The sequence below is a fragment of the Temnothorax longispinosus genome, chromosome 7 (genome assembly GCF_030848805.1).
Source record: "Temnothorax longispinosus isolate EJ_2023e chromosome 7, Tlon_JGU_v1, whole genome shotgun sequence".
Taxonomy (NCBI): Eukaryota; Metazoa; Arthropoda; class Insecta; order Hymenoptera; family Formicidae; genus Temnothorax; species Temnothorax longispinosus.
Genome location: NC_092364.1, coordinates 7,371,375 through 7,384,429, shown reverse-complemented (window position 1 = coordinate 7,384,429; position 13,055 = coordinate 7,371,375). Strand labels below are relative to the sequence as shown.

Below are 13,055 nucleotides of genomic sequence, written 5' to 3'. Positions count from 1 at the left end.
AGAAGATTTCTATTTAGGTAAATTAGAAAATAATATTAACAGGTCGCTTATCGCAATTATTTATTTTTTATTTAGTAAGATAGAAAAAAATTTTATAATTATCTAACAAACAGTAATACAGCATTGCTCTACATAGATTTTTGTAGTAAATTTACTGCTCTACAAAAAATATTTCTTATCATTTTTTCATAAATTCAACCGTTCAAAAGATGTTCAAAGTTTGATAAATATAAAACTTGTTTTTGCTTCTTATGAATTTTGTATCATATCGACTATCAAAAATTATGAAATAATTAATACATATTTTTGTAGAAAATTTAACGATCTATAAAAAAGGTCTTATATTTTTTTCATAAATAAAACCATTTAGACGATATTAAGGTTTAAAGTTCAAAGTGTATAAAAATTACTTTTTTTATATTAAATAAATAAAGCTCAGAATTTTGTTATAATATGAAAAAAAAAGAATAATTTTTATACACTAAACTTTAAACTTTAAACCTTAATATCGTCTAAATGATTATATTTATGAAAAAAATATAAGAGACCTTTTTTGTAGTTAAATTTTCTACAAAAATATGTATTGATTATTTCATAATTTTTGATAGTCGATATTATAAAATTTATCAAACTTTAACTTTGAATATCTTTTGAACGGTTGAATTTATGAAAAAATGATAAGAGATCTTTTTTGTAAAGCGATAAATTTATTACAAAAATCTATGTGAAGCAATGCTGTATTACTGTTTGTTAGATAGTTATAAAATTTTTTCTATCTTACTAAATAAAAAATAAAAAATCGCGATAAGCGACCTGTTAATATTAATTAATATTAAGGGCCCAAACTTTAACAGGTATCTTATTTTACCCTCCTGCAAGTATGCTATTCGTGAAATAAAAAAATGGCATAGTTCTTTTAAGAAAAAATATGTAACATCAACAATGTATAATCAACGGACATTATATATATTTCAACTTTTATTTATTGTATTACAATTATTAATAAAATTATATAATTTCCTTTATTCACGGTCGTACTTATTCGTATCCTGCGCCGTGACATGTCATATGTACGTTCCGAGCTCATGTGTACCAATGGGCCTGCTTAGTCTGCCTAATTCTCTATTAACATTTTTTGTCATATTTTGTAAAGGTTTATCTATGGTAATTTCATAAAGGAATCATTCCGCCGCACATGATAAAAATTGGAATACATTATACGTAGAGTTTAAAAATGTAAAGATTTTTTGCATAAATGCATTGCCATATTTATATTTAACAGACTGTTAAATCTACATATAATTTTCTGCAAAAACTAATGATGTTACAATCACGCCAATATTTGTTTTACTGCCCTAAAAAATAAACAAAGTTTTATATATATTGCATAAATATACATTTCAAACATAAAGAAACGAGTAAGAATTAAATAAACAATTTTAGCCGAATAAATATATTACAACTTCTCTCTACAACTAATTTTGCATGTGAATATCTTAATGGGGACAAAAAAGTAATTTGAAAATGTTCTTTATCAATTCTTTTACAAACTGCGGAGAGAGTATTACAAGATACATGTGGTGCAACAATAAAAGTAAAGTTTTATGGAAATGCACCTATCGGATTCTACAAATACAAATATCCTAAGAAGCTTTGCGAGCAAGGAAGTTATGGTGCTAAAATATTTTATTTCTTAGCCAAACATATGGATGGAGATATCAACAATAACGTAAAATACCAGTGGTTGGATCATGAAGAATTAGAAAAAGTATTACCTACTAGAGTACAACAGAGTATTTCACAATTTATGTTTACGTAAAGAATAATAATAATAATATAAAATATTGAACTCATTCTTTGATCTCTTATTATTAATATTGTCTATTATTACCGTAATATTAACATTATAGTTAGAGAAATATTTAAAATAATTGCAAATACAAAATAATAAAATAACGGACAACGAGAGAATCAAACCTTCTTGAATTAGCGACGGTTTGTCTATCTTCGTTCTCAACGCCTAGTGGTTTTGGAAGCGGAGCAGCCGGTCATTAAAACTAAGAACATTTTCTTTTCTTTTGCGCTATTCGGAAAATCGACAACCACACCGCCATAAAAGCCAGCTTTTGTGGCTTGTGCCGTGATTAATTCAACCTGTTCACCGTTCTCTGGATAGAATTGTAACACTGCTCTTGCGCTTCTTGACAGGCATGCATACTACGTTGAGAAGAAACGATATAAACGTTTTGTAGGATTGTGCGAAGTTTTGCTTGCATAGCACAACCACTGAAGCGCAGAAATACTGACAGCCCCATCAAACGTACCAGCTTTAAATGGCAATCCTTGACCTATATCTCCCAAAATTAAGTCACCATCTAATTCTCTTTCAACAGCTACGTCTAAAAATAATGTGTTAATATGATTATATATCAAGATATATATATATATATATATATATATATATATATATATATATATGCATATGTTACATATGCTGTAAAAAAATATTCTTAAAATATAACTGTATCGCACCATAATTAAAATACCAAGCATAGCTGAAGAGATGTCCACACCTATCCATACGTGTCCCTGATCTTCCAATACACTGCCACTGAGCCCTGACCCACAACCGATATCCAAAAGCAAGCAGCTCTGATCTTCAGGTAGCACAAGAAGTTCTATAGCACGTTCACACATCTGTACTTAAATTTCTATTATACGAGAGCTGCAAAAACATGGATTTTATTATGAAGATATAGTAAATATCTAGGTAATTCGTATAAAAATTTCATATAGACATACCCATCTCTCTACAACTAATTTTGCATGTGAATATCTTAATGGGGACAAAAAAATGATTTGAAAATATTCTTTATCAATTCTTTTACAGACTGCGGAGAGAGTATTACAAGATACATGTGGTGCAACAATAAAAGTGAAGTTTTATAGAAATGCACCTATCGGATTCTACAAATACAAATATCCTAAGCTTTGCGAGCAAATATTTTATTTTTTAGCCAAACATATGGATGGAGATATCAACACTAACGTAAAATACCAGTGGTTGGATCATGAAGAATTAGAAAAAGTATTACCTACTGGAGTACAACAGAGTATTTCACAATTTATGTTTACGTAAAGAATAAAATATAAAATATTGAACTCATTCTTTGATCTCTTATTAATATTGTCTATTATTACCGTAATATTAACATTATAAAAGACTCCTAATATCCTTTTTAAAGGAAAATATTCCCCTTTACACAAACATTTATGCACAGTCACAATTATTAAATTTTATGTTTGATATTCTTTAACAAAAAAATTTTTTAGGCACATTTTTCGTTACTAAAAAAATATTTTATGCATATATTATTTTTAAGTAGTAGATTGATTATATAGAAACAGACAAAAATTAATTAGATCAATTTTATCAATTTTTTTATTTATAATTAACATTATAAATTATAAAAAAAAATTATTAAAATAGTGTTTTTTATATTAACAAAGTATATCTTACAATTAGAATCTCCCGGGTCTCTTTCGGCCAGTATATTTGGAGTCATCTCTAACTTCTTTTCCTTGCCGGCGCCGCCTTTCTTTCTTCTCTAAAATCCAATCACTACTTTTCTTCAATGATTTACCCTTGGCTTTCTTTATGTATTCCCTATAAATAATAGATATAACAGACAACGAGAGGATCAAACCTTCTTGAATTAGCGACAGTTTGTCTATCTTCGTTCTCTACGCCTAGTGCCTTTGGAAGCGGAGCAGCTCCTCCGGTCATTAAAACCAAGACCATTTTCTTTGCTTTTGCGCTATTCGGAAAATCGACAACCACACCGCCATAAAAGCCAGCTTTTGTGGCTTGTGCCGTGATTAATTCAACCTGTTCACCGTTCTCTGGATAGAATTGTAACACTGCTCTTGCGCTTCTTGACAGGCATGCATACAACGTTGAGAAGAAACGATATAAACGTTTTGTAGGATTGTGCAAAGTTTTGCTTGCATAGCACAACCACTAAAGCGCAGAAATACTGACAGCCCCATCAAACGGTTCCCAGTCAAAATGTCTCTCCTAAATGATCTCATACAAAAAAGTCTCGGGAAAAATATCTCAGTTCAAAATGTCTCAGTCCAAAAATATCTCAGTCCAAAATGTCTCAGTCCAAAAATATCTCAGTCCAAAAATGTCTCAGTCCAAAATGTCTCAGTCCAAAAATATATCTGACAATAATTAACTTCGGAGATACATCATACAATTAATATTACACAATATCATTATAATCAATTACATCTTACAAATTTTTATTACAAAATATCATTATAAAAAATTAATATTACATTTAATTAGTATTAGGACAGTTGTAAACTCATGTGACAACTTGTCTCGCGTGGAAAGTGTATATGCGTGGAGGCAGTAGGTTCCGCCCCCCTGCGGGGGGCTCCACTATTATTAAATTAGACACATAGTGTGCCTTCAAAGTACATGCATGGACTTTCCACGCGTGGAAAGTTGTAAACCCATGTGGCACCTCGTTTCGCGTAGAAAGTGTATGCGTGGAGGCAGTAGGTTCCGCCCCCCTGCGGGGGGCTCCACACTATTATTAAACTAAACACATAGTGTGCCTTCAAAGTACATGCATGGACTTTCCACGCGTGGAAAGTTGTAAACCCATGTAGCACCTCGTTTCGCGTAGAAAGTGTATGCGTGGAGGCAGTAGGTTCCGCCCCCCTGCGGGGGGCTCCACTACTATTATATTAAATTAAACACATAGTGTGCCTTCAAAGTACATGCATGGACTTTCCACGCGTGGAAAGTTGTAAACCCATGTGGCACCTCGTTTCGCGTGGAAAATGTATGCGTGGAGACAGTAGGTTTGCGATTAATAAATCACAAACAATTAAGCCAACACTAGAAACATGTACCCGCATCATTTAAATCGACGATTTAGAACGTTAATGAATCCAGCAGACGTTTCATCCCACCAATATTATTTTACTTGAGATATTTTTGTTCGATAGATTATTGCCTGAGATATTTTTGGACTGAGACATTTTGGACTGAGATATTTTTGGACTGAGACATTTTGGACTGAGATATTTTTGGACTAAGACATTTTGGACTGAGATATTATAGACGAGATATTTTTGCTGAGATGTTTTGGGCTGAGATAAAATAAGGGGTCACCCCATCAAACGTACCAGCTTTAAATGACAATCCTTGACCTATATCTCCCAAAATTAAGTCACTTTCATCACAGCTCATCTAATTCTCTTTCATCACAGCTACGTCTAAAAATAATGTAATGTGTTAATATGATTATATATCATCTTTCACGCAAATTTTTACAGACAGCGTTACTAGCAACGTGCACAACTTCATTTGAGGTTATAATTGGGTACAACATTCATCGCACGATACTGTTATACGTGCAAATCGGAAACGTACCTCGAATCCAGCTCTTCTGCGATCAACAAAGTCGGGATCGAACGTGTCAGTCGTCACTTTCTGCCAAGCGTAGAGAACCTTCTGTTCCGGCAGCGGTGCAATGGTAACACGATATAGGGATACGAAATCTCCAGATAAGAGCACGAAGCAATTCAAATTCAGTATATCGCCGGCACGATTATACGGTGTTACTACCGTTTCGCGTACGCGCGTGCGGCTCGTGCAAACGTTATTAACGCGCGGCCGCAATCGCGCGGCAGAAACGCCTCGTGTGAACAGGCTCCTTGATCTCAGTATCCTCAGCTTCCTGCCATCAATATAAAAATAAAAAATAATATAATAGGTTATTAACCTGTATGTATAAACACTCACGTAAACGTAATAATAAACAGTAAATAAAAATAAGTATAATAGTAATTAATCGTCGCGTCGCGTAAAGAGTCACGGTCGGTCTCGCTCCACGCGTACTTCGTACTTACCGTGTCTCTCGAGTGGGGGTTTTTTCGTTTGTATTCCTCGGGTGAGGAATTATGGTGTCTTGTACCCGAAGGTAATTGACACAAATCATGTAAACCAAAAAGACGCAGACGACCGCACACTTCCGACAATACAAAATGACCGCATACAGTCATTGACAAAAACTCTGATTCAACTCGCGTACAGTCTCAGACAAAACACTAGATCGATTATGTAACCTCTAAATAACTTTGCCAATACTTTTAAGAAATTTATAAATTATATAGAGAACATTCCACTGTTTGGATTCAATGATACGCAACAAATCGATATTAGCAAAAAATTTCGCCTCTCTCAATTCCTTGTCCATAGCAATTCTTGAGTCGTCATATTTACGACACGTCAATAATACATGGTAAAGATCCTCCCTCTCGTATCCACAATCACATCTTTCCTGTTCCACGTATCCTTTTCTTTTTAATGAAGAGCCCAAATTAAAGTGATTCGCCCTCAGTCGGTTAAATAACGTTACGAAATATCTCTCTGAATTTATTTTATGAAACCACGGTTTAGTTGCCAGCCTATCATAAAAATGCTCAAAGTAGAACGCTCCCTTATGCGAAGAGTCGCCCACGATCGATGACTGGGTCGCCTCCCAAGACTCCCTTTTATCCTGTGTCCTAAAGTCTCCAACCGGCACTTCGATTGAAGGGTCAGCTTCCTCCTGTGACGCTTCCTTAGCCAGCACGTCCGCTAGCTCATTGCCAGCAATGCCAACGTGTGCTGGGATCCATAGCAGGATAACCGTTTTGCCATATATAGTCTCCAGATCGAAAATATAGCGTCTAGCTTCCGTGACATACCGATTTTTATGGACATTAATATGATTGTTGTAAATCGATTGTAGAGCAGATTTACAGTCAGACATAATGACGATGACTCTCTTCCTAACCTCATGCTGCAGGATCATAAGTTGAAGAGCAGATTTGATAGCAAACGCCTCTGCAGTAAACGACGAACACGAGCCCGGGAGGCTAATCTTGTAAGCAGTATCCTGATCAGATATAACAATGTTGGCGCCCGTCGAGCGGCACGACTCATCAAAAGAACCATCCGTGTAAATAATTTCCAAAGGAAAGGTCAAATTATGTTTCCTGACGACACTACGAACAAGCACCTCATCCGGGTATCTCTCATGCTTCCTTAACTCACCAGTGACCAAGTCCACGGAAGGTCTAAAAGTATGTGCGCCAAAGGGGCCCTGAAAAACTTCAAACTGTCTCTGAGGTCCGATCCCCGTCCTGAATCTCAGTTTCCTCCAAATTTCAGAAAGCATAGAAAATTTGTAAGTCGGAAGAAAAAAACGGCGATAATTCTCTCGGTCCAGGGTACATTGTATTTTGAGACACAAACCGTTGTTGTTATAAGCTATAGCCTTTGTAATGAAGTTCCTGCCTAGCATAATCGCTCTATCTCTAAGTAGCATGACTTTAGCTTCGGCTATCAAAACGTTATTGGGAGTGCTGTTCCTGTATCCCAGGGCGGTGCGTATACCCATATATTGGGTCCTTTCCAGCTTGAGCTGAAATCCCGAGTCGCTAGGGAAATATATGAAGATGCCATAGTCTGAGACAGATCTAACCAGACTTTTGTAGAGCATGAGGGCCGTGTTAACCTCCAAGCCCCTTGACACCCCGCACAAGTATCTCATAACAGAGTTGGCCCTATTAACTTTGCCTCTAACTTCCTGGACCTGACGGTGAAAATTAAGGCTGTTGTCAAGCCAAACTCCAAGAAATTTGGCCCCGTCGCAGTTGAATACGTCGCATCCTTGTATATTGATGCTCAGACTTTTGTCGACGTAACCATTTCTATTGAATTCAACCAAAACTGTTTTTTTAGGTTCAAGATCAAGGCCAATAAGTTTTAATTTCTGAGCAATAATGTTAACGGCTTGTTCAAGCAGGAGTCGATTCCGACGTCGATTATGACCCGAGACGTATAGGCCAATGTCATCCGCAAACTCCACCATTTCAACTCCCGCCGGAAGATCCTCACGGAGAGCCCGAGTGAGGAGCGAATACAATGCCGGACGGCGCCTTGCGGGAGGCCCCTGTAAACAAAGCGATCCACGAACTCACCGGAGTTGACGATAAATCGAACTTTTCTTCGATATAGCCAATTACGAACAAAATTGACGATACCCGCAGGACAGCCAAGCGCCACTAACCTATCCAGCATGATATGGAATTCCACGCTGTCATATGCCGCAGAGACATCGAGGAAAGCAGCCAAGGTATATTCGCCCGCACTCAGAGCAGCTCGGATATCTGATGTAATCCTGACCAGGTTATCGGCACAAGACTTCCCCCTCCTGAAACCGCTCTGTGAAGAGCTAAATTTTTCTTCTTTTTCAGCCCACCAGATCAATCTCTCGTTAATCATGCGCTCCATAAGTTTGCCAACGCATGAAGAGAGAGAGATAGGACGCACCTTTTCCCGACCAACCTTATCTATAAATATCACCTGATAGCAGGACCAATCCGCGGGGAGCACACCAGTAGACCAAACTATATTGAATAGTTCTAGGAGACAGGTCCTGCCTGATTCAGGAAGGAGCCTGAGCATCTTATACTTCATGCCATCCATGCCAGGAGCGGAGTCCCTCCTGATCATTTCAATCGCCCGATCCAACTCGGATCGAAGGAATGGAGCATCAAGTTCTTCATTGGGGCAAACGCGTTCTGCTCCAAAAGAAGGGTTTACACCCACATAGGGGGGAGCGAGAGTATCCATTGTTTTTCTAATTTCCATTTCTCTGTCCTTGGTCTGCCATTTATTCCACTCTATATTTTTTCGAGCATTCTTCAAGATCCGAATGGTACTCCAAACATAAGAAAGGCTCGAAAATCTATTGATTTCTTTGCAGAAATCTTCAAAATTCTCCCTTTTTGCTTGATTAAGGATTTTCCTGGCCACAGCACAGCAACGCTTATAGTTATTCCATGCATGAATGTTCCTAAGCCTCTTAAATTCAGCAAAGGCAAGCCTCCTGTCCCGAATAGCGGCATCACAGTCCGCATTCCACCATCTATGAGATCTCTTGGTTTTTCGTGGAGAATCCGATGCACGTAATGTGTCTCCGTCCCCCAGAAGCCTGATGGACGGCCCCCTTAAGGGAGTCAGTGAAAGCCTGATAATATTTTTCAAAATCCAGCTTGAAAGAAGGCAAATTTGGCAGGAGGGAGGAATCGATTTCCCTCCTGACAAAATCTTGATAATGAGACCAGTTCGTTTTTTTGGAAGATGATTTATTTGAAAGCCTTCTATAGATCTGGGTGGGAGCGTCAATAGAAAAGCTTATAGGGAAATGATCGCTGTCGCAAGCATCCTCAAGTTGGCGGTAGTCAATGTTACCGACGATATCTCCAGAGCCAAACAAAAGATCGATGTTGGAATCCCTTTGACCACTGTAACCAATGCGGGATTTGGTGTCAACATTGATACATGAAAAATTCTCGTTAAACATTAGGTCATGCAAAAGCTCGCCGTTGTTGTTTGTAGTTTCACAGTTCCATGCAGTGTTGTGAGCATTAAAATCACCTAAGATAATTGTATCATTGGAATTACTATTCAAAGAGTTGAAAATAGAATTAAAGTCCCGAGTACCAATATTAGATCTGGGGTGTCTGTATATCGCAATTATGTTTATATTATTAACAAGATTCGTGGTTCTGATACTAATTACATCGTAGTCAGTCGGAAGTGCCCCGTTGATCGGCAATATATCGAAAGTGATGTGAGAACGGACGGAGATGGATACTCCTCCACTACCCAGCAGGTTGTCGCTATGGAGCGTCTTGAATCCAGGGAAATATACTGGAACACGACCGGTACAGCGAGTCTCTGTCAGTATGATAATATCATACTCCAGTGCGATTTTAGATAGTTCATTTTTGTGGCTTTTGTATCCTCTACAGTTCCAAAGAAGAAGATTGAATGTTTATACAAAAATAGGGCGATGATTCTCTTTATTCCTAAAATACCTTGGTAGTACTCTATAATCCGACTCCCCAACACCCCCATCATTGTGGAGAGGGGGGAGGCCCCTCCCGGGACCACCACGAGCATCCGATTCCGCCAGAGCGCGCATCAGCATCTCACGCGCACCCGGGGTTCTTCGCAATAGCAATAGAATGCTCTCAATGGTCTCCAAAATACGATGATCCTCCCGTGGGCTAGACTCCGCTTCGTCGTCGGGAAGATTCCCGCGACCCACCCCAAATCGGGCTGTGTTCATAATGCCATGTTTTTCCTTAGTGATTTCGCCAGCACGAAGATCAAATGATTTATAAAAATTGCGCGAGGCTTCATATGAGCTCTGTTTGTCGTTGTGTATATTGCGTGAGATGCGTTCTCTTTTATCTCTCGATTGTGGAACAGTCGTCTTAGCCGATTGAGAAGGTTCGGCTCTCAGTGCCTCAGAATATAACGCCGGACCGGCAGAACTCGGCAAATCAGGCCACGACGTAGGACTCAGAAATTTATTACGATCCAAAGGGGGGGAAGGACCATCACCCTCCACGATTCGTTTCGCACTATGAAAAGAAATGTTCTTATGAGCCATCACAATATTTATGTTCTTGTTTTTTTCAAAAACGGAACAACCTCTGAAAGTAGACTTATGGTGGCCTCCGCAGTTGCAACAATGTATCGGTTTTTCGCATTGGCCATGGGCTTTATCTCCACATATTATACAACGCGTGTCACTCTTACAGGATATTTTAGTGTGACCAAACCTGAAACAGTTGAAGCACTGCCGAACTTGCGGGACGAAAGGGCGAACCCTGAGGCAGACACCATTAGTAAAGATATTCAGGTCTCTAATGTTTTTGTCCTTGAATGTCACGATGATGTTGTCCGTGGCCAGCAGCGTAGTCTTGTTGTTTACCGGATCCCACTTCCTGCGGTACATGCGCTCCATACTTAGGATTCCAGATCTGTCCCGAATACTCGACCAAAGGTCCGGAATCGACGAGGGCCAGTCCGAGACAACTCCCTTGCAAACGATGAAACGTTGTTCCAAACCGGCCTTAAGTTTCGCCGGTTCCTTAAGCGCATCGATCTTGTCAAGCGCGAAATTAGCGTCTCTGAAATCCTTAAATACAGCCTTTGCCGAAAAGTGATTAGTCATGGTAACAGATAACGGACAAATCTGCAAATCATTTAAAATCATCCAGATCTTAATCAGATTCTTACCCCTTCTAGTTGTAGTCTGATCGGGAGGGAGGCGCAATATAATATTAGCCTTACCTATAAAATCGTCATCATATCTAGAATATTTCCGCAATACCGGAGAGTCATCGACAGCAAGGTCACGTGCCTTTAAAATAGATCCGCTAACAGTGTATACTTCCTTAGTAATAATGGCAGGCATGTTTACATTGACTTGAGAGTCATCAGGTACATTAGTATTTGTCATGCCGGAATCACGTGATTCTCCGGCTTTTCCATCACAGTCTCTATGTACAGGCGGCAAAGGAGGAGCGTTGTCATTAATATCACTAGTATTGCGGAGTACCTGATTCGATCCCTGAGAATCTGCAAAGTTCGAGTTAACGTCAACCTCCATATCATCCCGGGGCGAATTATCCTCCATGTCAATATTGCGTCGTTTAAGGATTTCCTCCTCTCTTTGCCTCTTAGAGGAGGAGTTTCTTTGGAGCTTCACCTCCTGCCAATCCGTCCCAGATGAGATGTTTTTAACAAACGAGTCGAATTCCTGCTCATTTAGGCTCGTTTTCAGTCTTTTGCTGGACTTATACTGGGAATCATTACCCGAATGAGCCTCGTCACGCGCTGACCCCGTGTCACTTAATATCTCCGAAGATTCCATACAAGGAGACTATTCTCTACAAAACTAACCGCTCCCCCTCCGAGAGGGGAACAACAGAGGCTATAGATAATTAGGGCCCACCCAAATTATAACAACCCCCCGATACACAGCACACGTCTTCCGCGGTCCGTATAAGTGAGGTTAACCACAGCGAGCAAGCGCGACAACAAAACACGTCCGACTCGTACCACGGCTCGAGCCGAACTCCTGTCTCTCGAGTGCTCTCGAGATAGGTTAACTGATGAATAGGAACTGACTGACAGCGCGCTAAACGAACGCACTGTCTACACTGCACTGCACTGCGATACTAACGCCGCTAGCCGCCAGTGTCGAAAAAGTGAAAGTGACGTTTCTGATTATGACGTCATCATATAAACGTCGGCGTTAGAAGTAGTATCTTAAAAATAAATTTTCACATTTGGACTTTGCGTCGCAATATCTCCGCTCGTAGAGCACGTAGTGGAATATTATGAGAGAAACCCCCCCCTAATTTTGGACCCCAAGCTATCGATCAAGCCTACTTAGAACTTGATCCGTTCACTCGTTATCGAGATCTTAACATCTCGGGTACTCGCAACCCGTCGCGTCGCGTAAAAAAGTCACGGTCGGTCTCGCTCCGCGTGTACTTGGCGCGAGACACTACCGTGTCTCTTGATATATTTTGTTATATATATAATTATAATATAACAAATGCGTCTCAAGCTTGAACAAGACTTGCAACTAATTCGCACGACGGCCTCAGAACTTTTTTCCGCGCGAGGACGACTGTTTTTTTCGTGAGCGTTATGTTTTAACACTAAATACAGAAGGACACATCGGGGGCGGCAGTGTGGTCTAGTAGTAGAGCGCCAGACTCGTAATCTGAGGAACCAGGTTTGAGTCCACTAGAGTCATGAAGCATGGAATGTTTTTCCGATAGCTGCGCCCCTCCGTGCAAGATAGGCTCATGCGCGGAGAAAACTGGGCTCCGTCTTTCGCAAAGAGACGTTAAGCCGTTGGTCCAAAGGGTTAAAGTAAAGGTGAAATTTCATGGGCAGTGAAAAGTAGCAGCAGATCGTACTGATTGGCTACAAAATAGAGAAGTTCTAGGAACTCGAGAACTTCTCTATTTTGCAGCCAATCAGTACGATCTGCTGCTGCTTTTCACTGCCCATGAAATTTCACCTTAAGAGGAGAAGGATAGTATTGGTGGTAGATTGCGAACCCTGCGGGAATATGCAATAAATTACGAATTAATAATTAATACAGAAG

At 39.3% G+C, this 13,055-nt stretch overlaps 1 pseudogene; it reads right to left on the bottom strand.

Annotated features, from left to right (window-relative positions):
• Nucleotides 1-1,055: 1,055 nt before the first annotated feature.
• On the bottom strand, nucleotides 1,056-4,168 carry LOC139815959 (18S rRNA (guanine-N(7))-methyltransferase-like; annotated as a pseudogene).
• Nucleotides 4,169-13,055: the final 8,887 nt, after the last annotated feature.